The sequence below is a fragment of the Choloepus didactylus genome, chromosome X (assembly GCF_015220235.1).
Source record: "Choloepus didactylus isolate mChoDid1 chromosome X, mChoDid1.pri, whole genome shotgun sequence".
NCBI classification, from domain to species: domain Eukaryota; kingdom Metazoa; phylum Chordata; class Mammalia; order Pilosa; family Megalonychidae; genus Choloepus; species Choloepus didactylus.
This window is the reverse complement of record NC_051334.1, coordinates 54,963,344-54,984,660: the sequence shown is the minus strand read 5'-3', so window position 1 is coordinate 54,984,660 and position 21,317 is coordinate 54,963,344. Positions and strand designations below refer to the sequence as shown.

The 21,317-nt window shown below is 43.7% G+C and overlaps 1 protein-coding gene across 4 annotated transcripts in view; it reads left to right on the top strand.

Moving 5' to 3' along the window:
• The window catches only part of LOC119523534 (P antigen family member 3-like), a 170,454-nt gene that overhangs the window by 19,089 nt on the left and 130,048 nt on the right, over positions 1-21,317 (top strand). Inside the window, exon 1 of one of the 4 annotated variants that reach the window (XM_037822340.1) lies at positions 5,882-6,003. The exons of 2 other annotated variants lie outside the window; for them this stretch is intronic. The gene's annotated coding sequence lies outside the window, so the exon portion shown is untranslated. Of the gene's footprint in view, positions 1-5,881; positions 6,004-21,317 lie in introns of those variants that run through there. One more of the 4 variants, XM_037822343.1, reaches the window with a different exon arrangement.

The window sequence follows — 21,317 nt, the reverse complement described above, 5'->3', positions numbered from 1 at the left end:
TATAGCAACATTTCTGTGAACTTGTTCCTACCATACCTACCAGAAATTAACAAATCATAGTCATTCCTGGGTATCCCCAGAATGTTAAATTTATCCACAATAGCTTATCTGTTCTTATTGGGTTATTGTTCCTCCTTCATTAATTGCTGTCTATGAAGGACTTTACATAATGACTCTTTTTTCCTCTAGCTTCTTTGACGATTTTCTCTTTTTTACTGCTTTTAAACATTTTTATTATATTGTGCCTTGGTATCGTTTTCTTTATGTTTCTCGTACTTGGGGTTCATTAAGATTCTTGGATGTATGGTTTCATTGTTTGCATCAAATATGGGAAAATTTCAGCCATTATATTTCCATAAATATTTCGGTGTGCATCTCCCTTCAGTAATTCCAATAACATGTATATTAAGCTTCATGATGTTTTCCTATTGCTCACTGTTGCTCCATTCATCTTCTATCAAACTTGTTTTCTCTCTGTGTGCTTCATTTTGGATATTTTATCTCATTATCTCTTTGAGTTCACTAATCTTTTCTTCTTCAATGCCTAATCTGCTATTAATCCCATCCAGTGTATTTTTCATTTTAGACCAGGTATTTTTTTTATCTCTAGAAGTTCAATTTGGGTCTTTTTATATCTTCTTGTCTCTCCCTAACATGCTCACTCTTTCCTCCTACCTCCTTCAACACATAGAATACATTTATAATAGTTGTTTTAATGTCCTTGTCACTTAACTTTGTCATCTTTGTCATTTCTGAGTCTGTTTATATTGATTGATTTTCTCTTCAATATTGGTTGCATTTTTCTGCTTCTGTGCTTGCCTGATAATTATCATTGGATGCTAGACATCGTGAATTTTATCTTTTTGGGTTCTAGATATTATTGCTATTATTCCTTTAAGTGATTTTTTTTCATTTTTTTGATTTTTGATTTTTGATTTTTTTATTATGAACTTTAACATATATACATAATAGTGATAACTTTCAATGTACGATTCAACAAATAGTTAGAGAGCAAATTTCAAAGAATATCATGGATCACAGTTCCACAACTTCAGCTATTTCCCCTTTAAGTGATTTTGAGCTTTATTCTGGGACATGGTTAAGTCACTTGGAAACAGTTTTATCCTTTTGAGGTTTGCTTTCAAGCATTGTTAGATAGGACCAAGATGTCTTTAGTTTAGGGCTAATTTGCTCTACTACTGAGGTAGTACCTTGCTGAGTACTCTGATACTCAATACCCTGCATATTATGACATTCTTCCCTTCTGGTAGGTGAGAACATGAACTATCCCCATCTCTTTGTGAGTTCTGGGGTTGGTCCATCCACTTTTTTTGGTGGTTCTTTTCAAGGCCTTGGGTAGTTTCTTCACTTGTGCTGATCAGAATTCAGTTGAAGACTCTGCAGGACTCTGGAGCGCTCCGTCTTTGCAGCTCTTTTCTCTTTGTGCAGCTCTCTCTTCTCTGGTTCTCTGCTCTATGAAGTCTAGCTGCCTTGGTCTCCCTGAATTCTCAACACTGTGTCCTCAACTCTGGGAGACTGCTGGGCTCTATTTCAGTTCCTTTTCCCTGCACTGATGCCTGGAAACTCCAGGCAATAAGCTGGGTGCAATTGTAGCCCTTTCCTCATTTTTTCCCATTTTCAAGATATCAATGTCCTGCACTGCCTCTGTGTCATGTCCAAAAATTTGTTGGTTCATATATATTTTTCCTGCTTTTTAGTTGTTTAATGTGGGAGAATGAGTCCAGACCCTGTTACTCCATCATAGTCAGAATGGATTCCTAGGTCAGTCTTGAATTAGGCCTTGAATGCCATGTTAAGAGACTTGGTCATCTTTCTCATATGATGTGTGTGTGTGTGTGTGTGTGTGCACGCGCATCCTGTGATGAAAGTTTGAGGGAAATTCCCTGACTCTGTCAGTGTAAAGATTTAACAGTTGTTTCTATCATGGCAATTACCATTATTTATGATGATGAGGAAGTTAGGGACATTAGGTATAAAGTACGTGACATGTAGGCATGATTTAAAGAGCATCTGCTACTAGAGGTAAAATAGAATGTTTTAGGTCAGGACACCTAGAGTCAGAAAGTGCAGTGTGAATCCAGGCTTTATCATGGACTAGTAGTAGGACCTTGGGAAAACTGTCCTACCCCTTGGTACTTCAGTCTCCTCATCCATTGGTCTATTAACAGAATCAGGGGCAAATGTGGACTGTTGCAGCCACTCAGCAGGGAGTGGGTCAGAAAAGGGGTTAAGGGTCTGCTGCGTCCATGGACTGAGGGTCCCTGGAACAGAAGGTCTCAGCATGCTTTGACCTGTTTCTCAGGTCAGCCATGGACATGGTCCTGCAGGTGGCTCAAGGATCCCAGGAAGACAGGACCTACAGCATTAACCCAGCCCACAGGACATACACAGGGAGGACTGGCTCACTGAGACAGAGTGCTCCAAATATTTAGTCTTTTCACAGTACATCACAGGGACCACATCTCTTTCAGGGACTGTGCAGATGGGTTCTTTGCTTGGCCTTGGATACAAAAATCACTTTGTGATTTTAGTGGCTACCACTGTCACTAACAATGCTATGGAATAAGACCCAACTGGAAGTTATGGGCAGGAGGTCTGGGGCCAGACAGGCCTGGGCATGAGTGCTGACATCTCCCTTCCTGCTTCTCGTGACCTTGAGTAAGTTAGTTAATTGATGCATAATACCTCAGTATACTCACCTGTAAAATGGTGATAATAATAACCACCTCCCAGAAATGTTTGAGTATCAAAGGAATTAAACTGTTTATTAAAATAGAGTATCTCTGGTAACAATAATACTGGTAAAAGCAATAGTAATACTGGCTAATAATGACCTCAAATTTAATCTGTGCCAGGCCCCATGAAAGCTCTCATGGGGATAATTTCATTTATTATTCATTACAACCTATGAGGATCTACACTATTTCACAGTGGAGAAGACTGGGGCACAGAAAGGGTCAGCAAATGTTCCCCAGTCACACACAGCTGATGTGAAGAGGAGAATCTAGGATTTGTACTCAGGGAAATAGTAGAACATAAGCTCCTTACCACTGCTGGAGGGTGTGTAGTTGTGGAGGTGTCCATCCCAGAGGGGGCTCTGCTGGGCTGAAAACTGAGAAAAGGAAGCAGAAGGGGCTACTGTGGGTAGTGAGTCCTGGGAAGACACAACAGGTAGAGGAATGGGGTCAGAAGGTGGTGAACATGCCTACCAGATGGTGGGGATCAGAATGTCCATCAGAGGAAAAAGAGATCCAGGGGTGCACATTGCAGGGACTGTCATTGGCTGAGAACAAGGATCCCTCTGTAGGTCTGGGTGTTAGCCTTTTCCTATGAGGAGGTCACCATTTGAATATGAGGAGGCTGAAACCAAGCAAGGATAGGGGGTGCTCACGATCCTCAGCTCATGAGGAGGAAAAAAACAGATGTAAAGTTGGGCTCATTGGAGGAGATGGAGGAAGGCCCAGACACAGCCGAGGTCGAGTGGGATATGACAAAGAAGTGGGGGGGGGGGGGGGGCAGGGAAGAATTTTCCCAGGGTCTCAAGGACCCTATAATTGACTCACTGCAGGATGTCTGTCTCTCTCTACATAATCACGCTATTTGGTACTTGATATACGGAATGTAATCCTCACATTACCTGTGCAGGTGGTGGCATAAGGTAGAGATAGTGAGCCTCCACACAAGTTGGGAAATACCTCAGATTTATCATTTTATATAACATGCCACAGCAAGTAGAGAAATCCCTGCAGCCCCTTTCTCCTTTAAAGCATCTTTTGGCACTGAGAGTCAGCAGGAGGGTAGCCAAGGGCCTGAGAGGGAATGGGGGACCCCATGGACAGTATGACCTTCCCCATAACTGGAACATGTCCCTGTCTTGATGGGTAGAGGGTCCTGATATGGGTGAAAGTAGTGGTGGTGGGGAAATCTTCCCTCATGACTGGGGTCCCAGTCAGGGGCAGCTGAGACATTTCCTAGAAATGGTTCCTGGGGAGTGCGATCCTTTGCCTTGTAGACACATGCATAGATTGCGGCTCGAGTTGGGGGTTAATTCAGTGAGGACAGTGGGCTTCCAGAAATAGTCTGTCTCTCTTTGTCTCTCGCACACATGGGGCTGAGTGTGACCTCACTCATGCCAAGAAGGCCCTTGTTCAGCCTCTTCCTGAGAGGGTATCGTCTTCTGATTTGGATTTCAGTTGGAGGGGGTGTCCCTCCTGAACCCTTGAGGATTGTCCAGGGAAGGCATCTTCAGCTGCAGAGGGGCTAGGGTTGGGAAAGGGAGTCCTTCCTTGGGGGAAACTAAGAGCTCCTTGCCATACACTGGGTTACCTGGGCCTCTGGCCTCTAAAATAAGCTTGGGGGCTCCTCTGCTAAAAACCCTCCAATGGCTCACTCAGAATAAGTCAAAGTCCTCACCTTGGCCCAGAAGGCCCTGCATGATCTGGCCTTCATTATCTCTCTGACCCCATCTTCTACCTCTCTCTTCCTTTGTCATGCTGTGGTAGCCACGCTGGCCTCCTCACTGTTCCTCATACATGCTAGGCAGAGTTCCACCCCAGAACTTATGCACTGACTATTACCTCTGCCTGGAATACTTTTATTCCAGATACTCATCTTCTGTACGTCTCTGCTCAAATATCACCTTCTTAGAAAGACCTTCCTCGACCACTCTTTCTAGAAATGCTCTATTTCACTACCCTGATTTAATTTTCATCACAGCAATTACCATCACCTCACAAATTACATGCTTACATTTTTATGCCATATAATCCCAATAGCATGTAAGCTCCATGAGGGCAGGGGTTTTTGTCTTTTTCCTCACAGTTGTATTCCTAACACCTATAACAGCTCCTGGCACACAATTTGGACAGAATGAATGAATTAGTGAATGAATAAAGAAATGTAAAGTTGTGGTGGCAGACAGCTAGACAGGTTGAGGATTCTGTTAGGGAACATGTTCAGAGGTGACAGAATGGTGACAAAGCCCCATGGTCTTTATCTGACCTACTCAGGGTCATTCGGTTCCTGGGAAATTGTCCTTTCCCTAAAAGCACTCCAAGGCCCTGCTATCCCTTTCATCTATTAGAGACAGAGACCTGGAAATACTGGGCCTTCTGACCCCAGTTGGGAGCCCAGTCTTTTTTACCCCTTGGGGGACTGTGGCTGGGTCCCGAGGACAGCAGGCCACCTGCCCATTACACCCATTTTGTATTACTCAGGCAGGACGCATGGACTGGCACAATGACTGGCACATAGTAAGCACTTGATAATGTTCCTGTTGTAATGGTGGACACTTCAGGGAGGTTAAGTTTTAGATTAAGACTTTTCCCATGGTCAAGACTGCAGCCAGCCGTGGGCTTTCCGTCCTGACTTTGCCTTCTTATCCTTTGGGGACTAGCCTGGCACCGTCCATGAGTATCTGCCTCAACCTGTTTGTTCCCTGTAGGCACCACCAAAGGGCGTGCGGGGTGGAGCAGTTCTGTCCTGGGATATACCACTGAGGGGTGCAGAGGTAGGGCAGTCCAACCCGGGAGGTATCACTGGGGAGGGTAAGTCCATTTGGAATAATTTCCATTGTGTGTCTGTGGCAACACTAAGGGTCTCCTTAAACCTGCGCGGGGCATCAACCGTCTCCACTTCTACCATTGCATTCTCCTGGCTCATTCAAGCCTGAATGAAAACAGCACCTAAAGCTGCAGCCAACATTTTCCGTTCTCCAACTCCGCCCCTTCATTTCTACAGTCAAATCCCGCTGGGGAAAGCAAAGAGCCAAGAGATTGGCTTTGGGATGTGGAGGGTGGGGCTCAAGGACCTTCCTGGGCGGTGACTTGTCACCGCGAGATTGCCGGAGTAAGCTCTTCCGGGGTGCAGAGTGGCTCCGGATGGACACCCCCTCCTCCAGTCTTTGCGTCTCGTACCTGGTTCCCACTGGCCGCCTGTTTGGGGCAGACTTGACGGTTGCAGAGCTGGATCTCAGGCAACGGGGTATGGCGGGGGCGGGGTAGGGGGCAGACGAGGGCTCTTCAGACTGTAGGGCAATAATTTCTCTGAGTTGTTCTACTTACTCACCAACCAACTGCCCCAAAAGGGCCGAAGTTGCTACCCCGATCATCTTTGTTGTAGCCAGAGTCTGATGCTCAATGCGGGGGATGACGGGCCTTGTTTTCATGTGAGCTCTCAGTTCTGTTTACCCCTAACTCAACCAGAAGCCCAGCCAGACCCTTTGGGTACCACATCCTCACTCCTTTCAGATGCATTCAGTTACTGCACAAGTTGAGTCTCTGAATTTGTTTCGTGTCTCTGCCTGGGAAGGAAAGCCTGTAAAGAATTTTGGGGATGTGTATTGCCAGGTATGACATCTCACATGCTGTTTGGGGATATTTGATCACAGGGTGTGTTGACTCTGAGCAGTTTGGGGGATTGTTTCCTGGGTTCTGAAATATTTTTCCTGAGCAGGGTTTTGTGTGCATGGTATGCAGTCTTTGTATGTGTTTATATCTGGGCATTTTATGAGCTTTTTAGGCATTTGTTTCCCTGGCTGTGAGATCTCTATGTAGGGGTCTGCACCTCAGGGTGTGAGGTTTCTGAGCCGTTTGTGGTTCTGGGTCCCAAGTTGTGAAGGCCCTGAGCTGCTCGAGGAGGGGGGCTGTCCGTGTCTTGAAGTGTTAAGTTATCTGAGCTGTTTAGGGGTCTATGTCCAGGGTGTAGGTTCTCTGATTTGTCTGGGGACTTTATCATAAGCTTATGTGAGGTTTTTGAATTATTTTAACATCTGTGTTTCTGTTTGGGGGTTTCTGTATTAGCTTGGGTGGTGTCTGAGTGGTTTGGGTATCTGTGTCTGGGGTGTGAGCTATCTGAGCAGTTTTTGTTTGTTTCCCAGGGGTGAGAACCTTAGTTATGTGGGAGGTCTCTGTTGCCCTGTGTGTGATCTTTGTTCTGTTTGGGGGTCTCTGTCTCAAGTTGTGAACTCCCTGTGCAGGGATTTTTGGAGTCTGTGTCTAAGGTTGTGAGTTCAGTGAACTTTAGTGTCTCTGGGCACTGAGCTGTTTGGGGGTCTGTGTCTGAGGAGTGAAGTCTCTTACCTCTTTTGTTGTGAAGGTGTCTGTCCAGGAACTGTGGGCTCTGGACCCTCGCAGATATGGTTTCGAAGCCTGGAGCCCCCAAGTTTTGTTTTGTTTTGTTTTGTTTTACTTTGGGCAAGTCACTTGTTGCCTTGAGGCACACTATGAGTCATAATCAATGAAATGGGGCCAATGCCCATGTTGGAGGGTATATGTGTGTCTTAGCAATGCGTAGAAAGTGGCTTGCTCCAAGTCACACTTCAACAAGAATTTTCTGAGCACCTGTTAGGTGCTTGATTCCTGTTCTAGGTGATGGAGCTACAACAGAGAACAAAACCAACAAAGTCCCGGTGCTTATAGAATTGATCAGTAAATATGTAGTCCATCAGAGGGTGGCAGGTGTTACATATAAAGATAAGGCAGGGTCAGGGAAAGGAGTATGCAAGAAAGATGTTATTTTATTCAGGGTGGTCAGTGAAGGCCCTCCTTGAAAAGGTGATGATTGAGCAGAGTCCTGGAGGAAGTGAAAGAGCAGGCTATGCAATTACCTGGGGGAAGAGAATTCCAGGGGGAGGGAACAGCAAATGCAAAAGCCCTGAGAGGGTGTATCAGCCAGGGTTCTCAAGAGAAACAGAACTAATAGGAGATACATGTAGGTAAACGAAGAGATTTATTTTAAGGATTTGGCTTATGCAATTGTGGGGTCTAGCAAGACTGAAATAGGTAGGGCAGGTCTGCAGGCTGGAAACTCAGGCAGGAGGTGATGCTGCTGTCTTGCAGAAAAATTGCTTCTCCGGGAAACCTCAGTTTTGCTTTAACTGATTGGATGGGGCCCACCCACATTATCGAGGGTAGTCTCCTTTACTTAAAGTCAGCTGATGTACATGTTAACCCCATCTACAGAATGCCTTCACAGCAGCACCTAGATTTGTGTTTGGTTAAATAACTGTGCACCATATCCTAGCCAAGTTGACAGATAACCATCATGAGGGGAGCCCACTTAGTGTTTTCTTGGACTATCAAGGGGTCCTATGATACTGGTGAAGCCTTCATCACAGGGTTTGGGTCATAGTACTCGTGAAAAGATGCCTGGTGTTGCTATCTGTATTTATCTCACAATCTGTGAGGGAGATGGGGTTATCCCCATTTTATATATGAGGGACCCAAGGCTCAGAGAAGTGAGCCTGCTCTCATGCTCACACCTAAAATTCCTATAATGGGTTTGTAACCTTCTACTCCATCATGAGTGACAGAGGCCTTGAGAGTCACAGCTGGAGGGAGGACACCATCAATGTCAACCAACCAGTCAGTATACAATATAAATTATAATATGTGAACCATAGCCATCATAACATTTTAAACTTTTTTTTGGAGGGCAGAGATTTTAGAATGAGAAAGGAACTGGAGTGTGGGAGAGAGGCTGAAAGGGGAAGCTGGGGACAGCAAGAAAAAACATGTTGGCTTTGTAATTTTGCCTGGATTTGCCCAATTGACCTTAATAAATTGATCCTTTTAAGATATGTTCACACTTTCTCTCTCCCTTTCTTTCCCTTCCCATCCTTTTTTTTTTTTTTTTGGATTTTATAGAGAGAATTTATTAAGTTACAAAGTTACAGTCCTAAGGGCGTAGAAGTGTCCAGGCTAAGGCATCAACAAGAGGATAGCTTCACTGAAGACCGGCCGATGGCGTCCGGAACACACCTCTGTCAGCTGGGAAGGCAGGTGGCTGGTATCTGCTGGTCCTTTCCTCCTAGGTTGTGTTTCAAAATGGCTTTCTCCAAAATGTCCCTGGGCATCTTTCTCTGCTTCTCTCCCTCAGCTCCTGTGCATCTAAGTGTCTGGGAGTCCTCTCTTATCTTCTCTCCTCAGCACCTGTGTAACTTTGCTTATTCTCCCAGGGTGTTTCTCTCTAAGCATCTGGGAGTCCTCTCTTAGCTTCTCCAGAGCAAAGTCTGGGCTTCATCTCTTAGCTTAGCATCTCAAAACATCTTCAAGCATCTCTAAGCATCAGCAAGTGTCAGCATCTGTGTCGGCTCTTAGCTTTTCTCCAAATGTCTCTCCGCTTCTCTTGGGGCGTTTTGTCCTCTCTGCTCTCTGTATGAGCTCTCTTTAAAAGACCCCAGTGATCTAATTAAGACCCACCCTGAATGGGCAGGGCCACACCTCTATGGAAATAGTATAATCAGAGTTCTCACCCACAGTTGAGTGGGTCACAGCTCCATGGAAATATTCAGTCAAAAGGTTCCACCCCCACAAGATTGCATTAAAACATCATGGCTCTTCAGGGGTCCATAACAATTTCAAACCAGCACACCATGGATTCAGGTGGAATGAGTCTTTACAGTATATAGAATAAAGTCACAAATATATGTTGAAACCCTAAGGCAAAATACCTACTGTAGACCTGCTGTTGTGAATAGGAGCTAGCCATCAATGCGGTGGCTAGTTGTAAGTACAGATACACACCTGTGGACAGCTTACACGGTAGAATTCCACATAATTTCCTGCAGCCTTGGGCATAGTTCACAAACTACTGTCCAAGTACTGTTTTTTTTAAAAGGATTTATGGTGGTAATATACAAAAATATACTTTGCTGAGCTCTGGGTTAGGGAAGATGTGTGTGAAGGTGGGAGAGGGGTTTCTGTGCAGGGGTGGAGGGCTGCCATTTGAACATGGGATGCTGTCTTAGTGTCCCAGCTGTATGACAAATACCACACAGTGGGTTGGCTCAACCACAGTAATTTCTTGGCTCATGGTTGCAGAGTCTAGAAGGCTTGCTTCTTCCCGGAATTGGTAGCATTCTAGATGGCCAGCACCTTCCCATCCTTTTTTATGTCTGAGCAATTCAGTGCTAAAGCCATTAGGTGCAGCAGAGCAAGGCATGGTGGGGCATCCTAACTTGGGGCATGAGAGCCCAGAAATGGTGAAGAGGGCATCATCCAAGCTGTCTCAGTTTGCTAAAGTTGCTGAAATGCAATGTACCAGAAATGGGTTGGCTTTAACATTGGGGATTTATTAACTTACACGTGTTCAGTTCTGAGGCTGTGAAAATGTCCAAATTAAGGTGATGCTTTCTCCCTGAAGACCAGCTACCGGTGATCCTCAAGGCACATGGCAACATCTGCTCATGTCTCTCTTCTCTCTGGGATTTTGTTGCTTCCAGCTTCTGGCTTCAGTGGCTTCCCCTCTGCTTCTGTGGTTTCTCTCTGCTTTTGTGTGTTCTTCTCTCTCAACTTCTCTGACTTTTCTCTCTCAGCTTCTCTGCGTGTTTCTCTGAATTTCATCTCCTGTAAAGGACTTTGGAAAGAGGATTAAGACTCACCTGGGGCATGTCTCAACTGAAATATCCTAATCAAAAGGTCCCCACAGGAATGGATTAGCTTTAAGAACATGATCTTTTCTGTGGTATATACAGCTCCAACCATCATACCTGCTGATAAAACTAAACAAATGAATAAATTGCAATTTGATAAAGAATGGAATATTTAAATAATTTCAAAGGACCGCCCCATGAAATACTTAGTAATTACAAATGGGAAAAGTATAACTTTATAGGCAGGCACCACTTTAATCATGTGATCCAAGGGAACATCATCAGAAATGGGACAAATTGAAATCACGTACCACATGATAAGAAACAGTGAGAAGAGAGCATCATTTTTGTGAAATTCTTGCCAGAGATGCATAACCTGAACCTAATACTGAGGAAGCATGAAACAAACCCAAACCAAGGGGCATTGTACAAAATAACTGGCCTATAATTTCTAAAAGTGCCAAGGCCGTGTAAGGAAAAGCAGGTGAACTGTTGCAAATTGAATGACACTGAAGAGAAATGATAACTGAATGCGATGCGTGATTCTAAACTGGATCCTTGTGCTATATATATAAAGTATATTATTGGGGAAATTGGAAAAATTTAATGAGTTTGAGGATCAGAGGGCAGTAATGTATCAGTGGTAATTTCTGGATTTTGGTGGTGGTATTTTGGCTATGTAGGAGACTGTCCCTGATATTAGGAGTGACGGGGCCTCATAGCTGCGATTTACCCTCAAATAGATCAGAGAAAACAAAAAAGTCTTTGCAACTCTTTTTGTAAGACTGAGATCATTTCAAAGTAAGAAATATTATGGAAAAATAATATATTTTCCTTTAGAGAAACAAACGTTCTAGGAAGATGGCCTTTGAGACAGTGAGAGATGACAACGATGCTTTGGAGGACATCTTATGTTTTAAGTGGAATTTCTTTTTAAAAGAGACAATTTCATAAAAGTCCACTGATTAAGCTATCACTCTAATGGACTTTAAAACAGTAAAATATAATGAACCTTATCCTCCCCTCTCTTAATATTCCCTCTGTAGGTGTTACTTAGGTGTATTTTTTATATCATAAAAATGAGATTCATCACCCTTGTTCACCAGCTCTCAGCTGGTAGAATATAAGTTTCTCTATCCTTGCCCTCCACTCTGCCCTCGCCACAATCCCTACTAGTCCCAGCATTTCCTCTGCTGTTTTGCAGCCATCTGAGGTCCTTGTTTCCTGTCAGTGCTTGCATTAATTCTCATATAGTACATGATTTTTCAATGAGCGTCAGCACCACGAACTGTTTAATTTCACTGAGGCCATGGAATGAAGTGAAGAACCCAAATGTGGTTTGGAGTCAGGCGGACCTTGGTTCAAATACTGGCTCTTCCATTTTCCAGCTGTGTGACCTTGGGCAAGTCCCCTGTTGTGTCTGAGCCTCAGTTTCCTCATTCATGAAAGGATGCCAATGCCTGCCAGGCAGGGAAGTTGTGGGCTTTGGGAAAAACACGTGTAGTGACCCTCACCAGTGACCACATTTGATGTAGTATGTAGCAGGGTGGGGAAGAGCCAGGGCCCTGGAGTGAGGCCATTCTGGACTGAATTGCAGACGTGTGGCCCAGTGGGCAAGTAACTTAGGCTCTCTGTGCCTCCCTTTGCTCATCTGTCATCAGACGTCAGGACGTTCCCTCTTCACAGGGTTATGGTGAGGGTTAATGACATAATATGTCAGTCACCCAGGGCAAGGCTGGCAAAGGACAAGCATCAAGTAAATGTCACTGTGATCACCCCACTCTACAAGTCTTCCAACCAGTGTTATCCATGAAGACCCTCCCCCACCCTCAAGTGTGTGTATTGTTGTAAAAATGTATAATGTGCAGGCGATTGCTCCCCAGGCCCCTTCCCGCTCTGCTTGCTGAGAGTCTCTGGGCCCCGACATCCTCTCCCTCCCAGGGGACCTGCACCCTGCTCAATCTCCCCCATCTCTGGGCTGTCAGAAGGGTCAGGGCCACCAGCTCATGGTCCCAGGCCACTGTCATGTAGGAGCTGCAGGAATGGGCCTTTCCGACAGAAATAGGGGCCTAGGAGGGAAGGAGAGGGGATGAGTGTTTGCCCTGAGTTAGTTTCCTGTTGCTGATGGAAATGTTTACAACTTTAGTGGCTTAAAACATCACAAATTTATTGCCTTACAGTTCTGGAGGTCAGCAGTCTGATATGGGTTGCACTGGGCTAAAATCAAGGTGTGGGCAGGACTGTGTTCCTTCTGGATGCTTGAGGGGAGAATCCAGTCCCTTGCCTTTTCCAGTTTGTAGGGACTGCCAGCGTTCCTTGGCTTGTGACCCCTTCCTTCCGTCTTCAAAGCCAGCAAAAGCAGGTCGCGTCTTTCTCGTATCGAATCACTCTGACTCTGAGTTTTCTGCCTTCTTTCAGGGATAAGGGCTCTTGTGATTACATTTGCCCCACCTGAGTAATACAACATAATCTCCCCACTTCATGACCCTTAATTAATCTCATCTTCAAAGTCACCTTAGCCATGTAAGGTAACATATTTACAAGTTCTGGGGAGTAGAATGAGGACATTTTTTTGGGGGGGGGGCATTATTCTGTCTAGCAAGCACACCTCCTTCCCCAGCCCTTGCGGTGTCACCAGTTTCCCCACACTGGGCCCTCGAAGGGAGTGAGGTCCCCATTCCATGGGTGAGAACAATGTGATTCCTGTAATAGTAGCAATAACAATACTATCAGCATTCACTTCACCGTCTAGACACTTGCTGATCACTTTGCATGAATTGTGCTTTTCTCCCAACAACCCCATCAGTGTAAATCATCGCCATTTACAGATGAGGAAACTGAGACCCACAGGGCATTCTTTGTTCTCACCAGCCCTGAGCACAATCCTTTGTAGTGGGGTCTTCCAGATCTTCCTTTACCTCCTCTTCCTCCCTGTAACTAGTCCCAGTACCTTATCTCACCATTTCCCCTGCTCTCTGTGTCCTCAGCCCTCAGCCATCTGCCACGCTCTGCCACTACCCACATCTTACAACCCTTCCACTGCCTGTATGGATGTCTATGTGGCAGGGTGAGTCCAGGTCCAAACCTGAGCTTCCCTGATAGGTCCAAGTGACTTTTTCACCCAGTTGGAGAAGATTAGCTCTGAGTTGCCCATGAGCCCCATGGGTGTCCGTGGTCAGCTGGAGAGTCTTGGTGTCACCTGGCACAACTGAGCCACGGATGGCCAAGTTACAGGCATTCCCGCATTTGCCAGCAGTGGGCTTCTCATCTCCAAGACAGGAATAGGCTCAGAGAAGACAGGATGGGCAGAGGATTAAACATTCACATCTAGTGGGCCAGCAGCCTCTTGGACGAGAACCCCAGGCCCGGGTGTCCCTTGACACACCCTCTCTGCATGTGGCGAGCTGGGGACAGCGTAGGGTCAGCTCTGCCCCTTCCTCCTGAAGGGCCCCGTTTAATCAGTGCTGTCCAGGGGCTTCTACAGTTGGTCTTTTACCCCCACTTCCCTTTCTTCCTCCTTCCAGAAGCTCATTTCCATGGTTCAAGGCAAGTTCTCACATTTTTAATCTTTTTTTCTCATTTGAAGATTGCATCATACACTTTTTTCTGCAAGATGGACTGGCTCTGGGGTCTGGCAACCAGGCCAGGTTGGCCTATGGCTTAGCCGGCCCTGAGGACACTGCCCATGCTGCCGGCTCCTTCCTGTTTTTCCTCATCTCTGCCCATGCAGTTCCTCGATGAGTTCCACATGAGCTCACTGCCCCATTGGTTACTGTGACCCATGTACAGTCTTTAGAACCATGTGTTACCATCACAACAGCCACCATTTTATTTCTTATGTGACCTGAACAAACAGTGGCTCAGACGTTTTGAAATGATTTTTATATTTGATTATTTATTATAGGTATAATTTATTCAGTCATTGTCCTTTGAAGGTTTAGGTAGTACTTTTGAGATCCTAAACAAGCTGTGGTGAGTGTTCTTGAACATTCTTAAAAACCTGGAAGAGATACAGCAATGTCATATAGTAACCCTATTTGTAACAGCAAAAACTGGAAATGACCCAATTACACATAAACAGGAAAATGCATAAATAAATTATGATATAGTCACACCATGGAATGCTACATGATTATGAGAATGAATTAAGCCACAGCAGACAAAATGTTAAGTGAAAGAAGCCAGATACAAAATAGGACACCCTATATGGTTGCCCTCATGAGAGGTCAGGAACAAAACTAGTGTTTAGGTGTATGTTTACCTGTGTTAAAACACTCTTACAGGGAAGGAATTGTCACCTGCCTGATTCACAAGTAGATTTATTTTATTTTTTATCATACAGTGAAATTGACATTTTGGAGTATATAGTTCTATGAATTAACAGGTAATAGGGTTATGTAATCACCACCACAACCAGGATACGAAACAGTGCCATCACCTCCAAAGAACTCCCTTGTGCTGCCCCTTTATAGTCACACTTCTTCCCACCCCTAAGACCTGGAAACCACTGATCTGTTCTCAATCACTTATACTTTTGTTCTTTCAAGGATGTCATATAAATTGAATAATACGGCATGGACTCTTTTGAGACTGACTTCTTCACTCAGCATAATGCCTTTAAGTTTCATGCAAATTGTTCAGTGTATCCATAGTTCCTTCTTTCTAATGCTAAGTAATATTCCATTGTAAGGATGCAACCCAGTTTATTTATTCATTTACCAATTGAAGGAATTTGAGTTGTTTCCAGTTTGGGGCGATTACAAATAGAGCTGCCATAAGGATTTGGATGTGGGGTTTTGTGTGAACATGAGTTTCTATTTGTCTAGGATAATGCCCTAGATGTCCAGTTGTTCCACACCGTTCGTTGAACACACTAGCCTTTCTTCATTGAATTGCCCACACAAATGTGACCAGTTAAGTTTTTACAGTTTTACACTTTACCAGTATCACACTGTCTTGCTTACTGTAGCTATATAACAGTACTTTTAAAAATTGTGGTAACATACATAAAACATAAAATTTTCCCATTTTAATCATTTAAGTGTACAAATACATAGCATTAATTACATTACAATGTTGTCCTACCATTACCACCTGTCTTAGTTTGCTAATGCTGCAGAATGCAAAACACCAGAGATGGATTGGCTTTTATAAAACGGGGGTTTATTTCGCTACACAGTTACAGTCTTAAGGCCACAAAACGTCCAAGGTAACACATCAGCAATCGGGTACCTTCACCGGAGGATGGCCAGTGGCGTCCGCTAAACCTCTGCTAGCTAGGAAGGCAGCTGGCGTCTGCTCCAAAGCTCTGGCCTCAAAATGGCTTTCTCCCAGGACGTTCCTCTCTAGCAAGCTTGCTCCTCTTCAAAACATCACTCACAGCTGCACTCCCTTCCCTCTCGCTGAGTCAGCTCATTTATATGGCTCCACTAATCAAGGCCCACCCCGAATGGGCGGGGCCATGCCTCCATGGGAACATCTCATCAGAATTATCACCCACAGCTGGGTGGGGCACATTCCAAGCAAATCTAACCAGCACCGAAACTTCTGCCCCACACAAGACTACAAAGATAATGGCATTTGGGGGATACAATACATTCAAACCGGCACACCACCCATCCATTACGTGAACTTTTTCATCACCCAAAATAGGTCTTTGTACCTTTGAGCAATAGCTCCCCATTCCCATTCCCTCCATCCCCTGGTAACCTCTTATCTCCTTTCTCTTTCTGTGAATGTTATTATTCCAGATATTTCATGAAAGTGGAATCATACAATATTTACAATATTGTGCTTCCATTACCACCCATCCATTACGTGAATTTTTTCTTCACCCAAAATACATTCTTTGTACTTATTGAGCCGTAGCTCCCCATTCTCCTTCCCTCCAGTCCCTGGTAACCTCTAATCTCTTTTCTGTCTCTGAATTTTATTATTCCAGACAGTTCATTTAAGTGGAATCATACAATATTTTTCCTTTTTTGTCTGGCTTATTTCACTCAGCATAATATTTTCAAGATTCATTCATGTTGTAGCATGTATCAGAATATAGTAATTCTTAAAATAGGTAATTCTCCAGTTCTCCTTTTCTTTTTTTCTCCTCAAATCACCGTTTTTTTTATTCATTTTATTGAGATATATTCACATACCTTGCAGTCATACAAAAAAAAGCATACATTCAATTGTTTACAGTACCATTATATAGTTGTGCATTCATCACCAAAATTAATTTTTGACATTTTCATTACAATACACACAAAAACAATAAGAATAAAAATTAAAGTGAAAAAGAGCAATTAAAGTAAAAAAGAACACTGGGTGGCTTTTTTGTGTGTTTTTTTTTTTAGTTCCCCCATTTTTCTACTCATCCATCCATAAACTAGACAAAGGGGAGTGTGGTCCATATGGCTTTCCCAATCACATTGTCACCCCTCATAAGCTACATTTTTATACAATCATCTTCAAGATTCAAGGATTCTGGGTTGTAGTTTGATAGTTTCAGGTATTTACTGCTAACTATTCCAATTCATTAGAACCTAAAAAGGGTTGTCTATATTGTGCGTAAGAGTTCCCACCAGAGTGACCTCTCGGCTCATTTTGGAATCTCTCTGCCACTGAAGCTTATTTCATTTCCTTTCACATCCCGCTTTTGTTCAAGAAGATGTTCTCCATACCACGATTCTGGGTCTAGATTCCTCTCTGGGAGTCATATTCCACATTGCCAGGGAGATTCACTCCCCTGGGGGTCTGATCCCACGTAGAGGGGAGGGCAGTGATTTACCTGCCAAGTTGGCTTAGTTAGAGAGAGGGGGCCACATCTGAGCAACAAAGAGGCATTCAGGAGGAGGCTCTTAGGCACAATTATAGGCAGGCCTAGCCTCTCCTTTGCAGCAACAGTCTTCCCAAGGGCAAGTCCTGTGGTAGAGGGCTCAGCCCATCAAACCACCAGTCCCCTATGTCTGTGAGTACATCAGCAACCATTGAGTTGGGGAAGCCCAATACCCCCACATTCACCACCAGCTCCTCAAGGGGGCTCTGCATATTTTTTTTCATTTTTTTTAATTAACTCTTTTTTTTTTTTAATCAACTATATCAAAAAAAATTTTTTAAAAGCATACAATAAAAAAAACATTTCAAGCAAACCATAACAAGGGAGTAAGAAAAAGACAGCTAACCTAAGATGACTACTTTGCTTCCAACATGTTCTTATTCTACCCTGAGAAAATAACCTAACATAGCAACATTTCTGTGAACTTGTTCCTACCATACCCATCAGAAATTAACAAACCATAGTCATTCCTGGGCATTCCCAGAATGTTACATTTACCCACAATAGCTTAGCTGTTCTTATTGGGTTATCATTCCCCCTTCCTTAATTGCTCTCTATCACTAGTTCCCCTACATTCTACATTATAAACCATTTGTTTTAAATTTTTCAATGTTCACATTAGTGGTAGCATATAATATTTGTCTTTTTGTGTCTGGCTTATTTCGCTCAGCATTATGTCTTCAAGGTTCATCCATGTTGTCATATGTTTCATGACATCGTTCCTTCTTATAGCCATGTAGTATTCCATCGTGTGTATATACCACATTTTATTTATCCACTCATCTGTTGAAGGACATTTGGGTTGTTTCCATCTCTTGGCAATTGTGAATAATGCAGCTATGAACATTGGCGTGCAGATATTTGTTCGTGTCACTGCTTTCAGATCTTCCGGGTATATACCGAGAAGTGCAATCGCTGGATCAAAGGGTAACTCTATATCTAGTTTTCTAAGGCTGCCAGACTGACTTCCAGAGTGGCTGAACCATTATACAGTCCCACCAACAATGAATAAGAGTCCCAATTTCTCTACATCCTCTCTAGCATTTATAGTTCCCTGTTTGTTTAATGGCAGCCATTCTAATTGGTGTGAGATGGTGTCTCATTGTGGTCTTAATTTGCATCTCTCTAATAGCCAGTGAAGCTGAACATTTTTTCATCTGTTTCTTGGCCATTTGTATTTCCTCTTCAGAGAACTGTCTTTTCATATCTTTTGCCCATTTTATAATTGGGCTGTCCGTACTATTGTCATTAAGTTGTAGGATTTCTTTGTATATGCAAGGTATCAGTCTTTAGTCAGATACATGGCTTCCAAAAATTCTTTCTCATTGAGTTGGCTGCCTCTTCACCTTTTTGACAAATTCCTTTGAGGTACAGAAACTTCTAAGCTTGAGGAGTTCCCATTTATCTATTTTTTCTTTGTTGCTTGTGCTTTGGGTGTAAAGTCTAGGAAGTGGCCGCCTAATACAAGGTCTTGAAGATGTTTCCCTACATTATCTTCTAGCAGTTTTATGGTACTGTCTTCTTCAAAATTATTTTGGCTATTCTAGTTCCTCTCCCTTTCCACATAACTTTCAGAATCAGTCTGTATCTACAAAAAATCCTGCTAGGATTTTGATTGGAATTGGATTAACTCTATAGATTAATTTGGGGACAATTGACATCTTAACTATATCAAGTCTATCAACCCGTGAACACGGTACATCTCTCCATTTAATTACATCTTTTGTTTCTTTCATCAATTTCTTGTCATTTTTATCATAGGGATCCTGCACATGTTCTGTAAGGTTTTTGTGGGGAGCTTTGTAAATGGTATGTGCTTTTTTAAAAATTTTGGTTTCCAGTTGTCCATTGCTAGTATATTGAAATACACTTGATTTTTGTGTGTTGAACTTGTATTTTGTAACATTGCTAAACTTACTTATTAGTTCTGGGAATATCCTTTACCTATTCCATGATATCTTCTATGTAGATAATCATGTCATCTGTGAACTGGAACAGTTTTATTTCCTCAGAACAGTGGTAAATTTTGCTGGTTTAATGATTGGAAGGGCTTTATGTGGGGTTTCTATGGTGTTGTTAATGTTCCATATCTTGATGTTGGTATTGGTTCTGTGCATGGATCACCTTGTAAAATCCATCGAGTTGTGCTCTTAAAGTATGGGAACTTATCTGTTTTTGTGTGAAATGAAAAAAAATTTCAAAAGAAATTTTAAAAATCTGAAGATTGGAAACAAAGGCCTTGTTAGAACCTTCTCTTGTAATTGGGGGATCTTTGAACACAAGTGCTGATTGTTAAAAGTAGGTCCTGAGAACCTAAGGTGGCGGCTAGGTGAGACAGGGCAAAAAAACACCTCTGTGAAAAATACTAGATAAAAACCAGAAAGTGACCCAGAACACCAGTTTCAGCAATGCACCAGCTGGACAAGGTCTGCTAAAACCACAGGGACTGTGCACTTGGTGAAACCGGGAGTCTGCACTCTGAAACGAGTGAATGAGCCAGCTGAAAGTCCCACGGCTGCGCTGTGGTGTGGGGAAACCAGAGGTTGGTGTTTGGAGACGGACTAGTTCTTTTTTTAAAAAAAAAACCCAGGAGCAGCTGCAGTTATGACGGTGAGAACCACACAGTGAAGCATGGCAGGAGCGGGCTGTGTCAACCTCTCGGTGTCTGGCATGGAGGATAGACCGCTGCTGATTCCGTCAGGGCCAGGGGGGCAGAGGGGAGAGCCGAAAGGAGAAAGAAACCACGCTGCTTGCAGCTGGCTCCCCGGCAGACTGGAGACACTCCTGCCCGGGGCCATACCCACAGCCCAGAGCCATGCCAGGAAACCCAGTGTGATGGGGAGTGTATCCCACATCACCACGCACACGCCACAATATCAGCCATGGACAGTGGCCTTGGGTGCATACACAGCTAGTTGTCCTGGAGCTGGGAAGGCGGAGCTGTGCGAAGGGGGGGGGGTTGAGATGCCGCATTCAGCCTTCTTTGCTTCAGGCTGGGAGCGCCCCTGTATGGCCCGGCGGCCCGGGGCTTCCCTTGAGGGACGGCGTGCACTTGTGTTGTAGCACAGCCTTCCCTCAGCAGAGGTCCTGGAAGATCACAGCTGAGAAAGGGGCCCGCTCAGAAAACCCAGGGACACTACATCAATGCCGGGGACTTGTGGGTCAGAGGCAGAGAAAATCTGGGGCAAAACTGAAATGGAGGCTTAGACTCTTGCAACAGCCTTGAATCTCTGGGAACACCTGGGAGGTTTGATTATTAAAGCTGCCCTGCCTCCCTAACCACCCAGACACACGCCCCACATTCAGGGAGGACAGCACCAACAACACACCCAAACTGAGTTCACCAATTGAACCCCACAAGAATCATTTCCCCACACACCACAAAGACAAAGTTGAGGAGAACTGACTTGAGAGGAATAGGTAACTCGCAGACGCCATCTGCTGGTTAGTCAGAGAAAGTGTATGCCACCAAGTTGTAGATCTGAAAAATTAGATTGATATTTTTTACAACTTGAAAGAACCCTATCAAGCAAAGCAAATGCCAAGAGGCCAAAAACAACAGAAAATCTTAAAGCATATGATAAACCAGATGATGTGGAGAACCCAATCCCAAACACCCAAATCAAAATATCAGAAGATACACAGTACTTGGCGCAATTAATCAAAGGACTACAATCAAAGAACGAGAGCATGGCACAGGATATAAAGGACATGAAGAAGAACATGGCACAGGATATAAAGGACATAAAGAAGACCCTAGAAGAGCATAAAGAAGAAATTGCAAGAGTAAATAAAAAAATAGAAGATCTTATGGAAATAAAAGAAACTGTTGGCCAAATTAAAAGGACTCTGGATACTCATGATACAAGATTAGAGGAAGTTGAACAATGACTCAGTGTCCTAGAGGACCACAGAACAGAAAATGAAAGAACAAAAGAAAGAATGGAGAAAAAAATTGAAAAAATCAAAATGGATCTCAGGGATATGACAGATAAAATAAAACATCCAAATTTAAGACTCACTGGTGTCCCAGAAGGGGAAGAGAAGGGTAAAGGTCTAGAAAGAGTATTCAAAGAAATTCTTGGGGAAAACTTC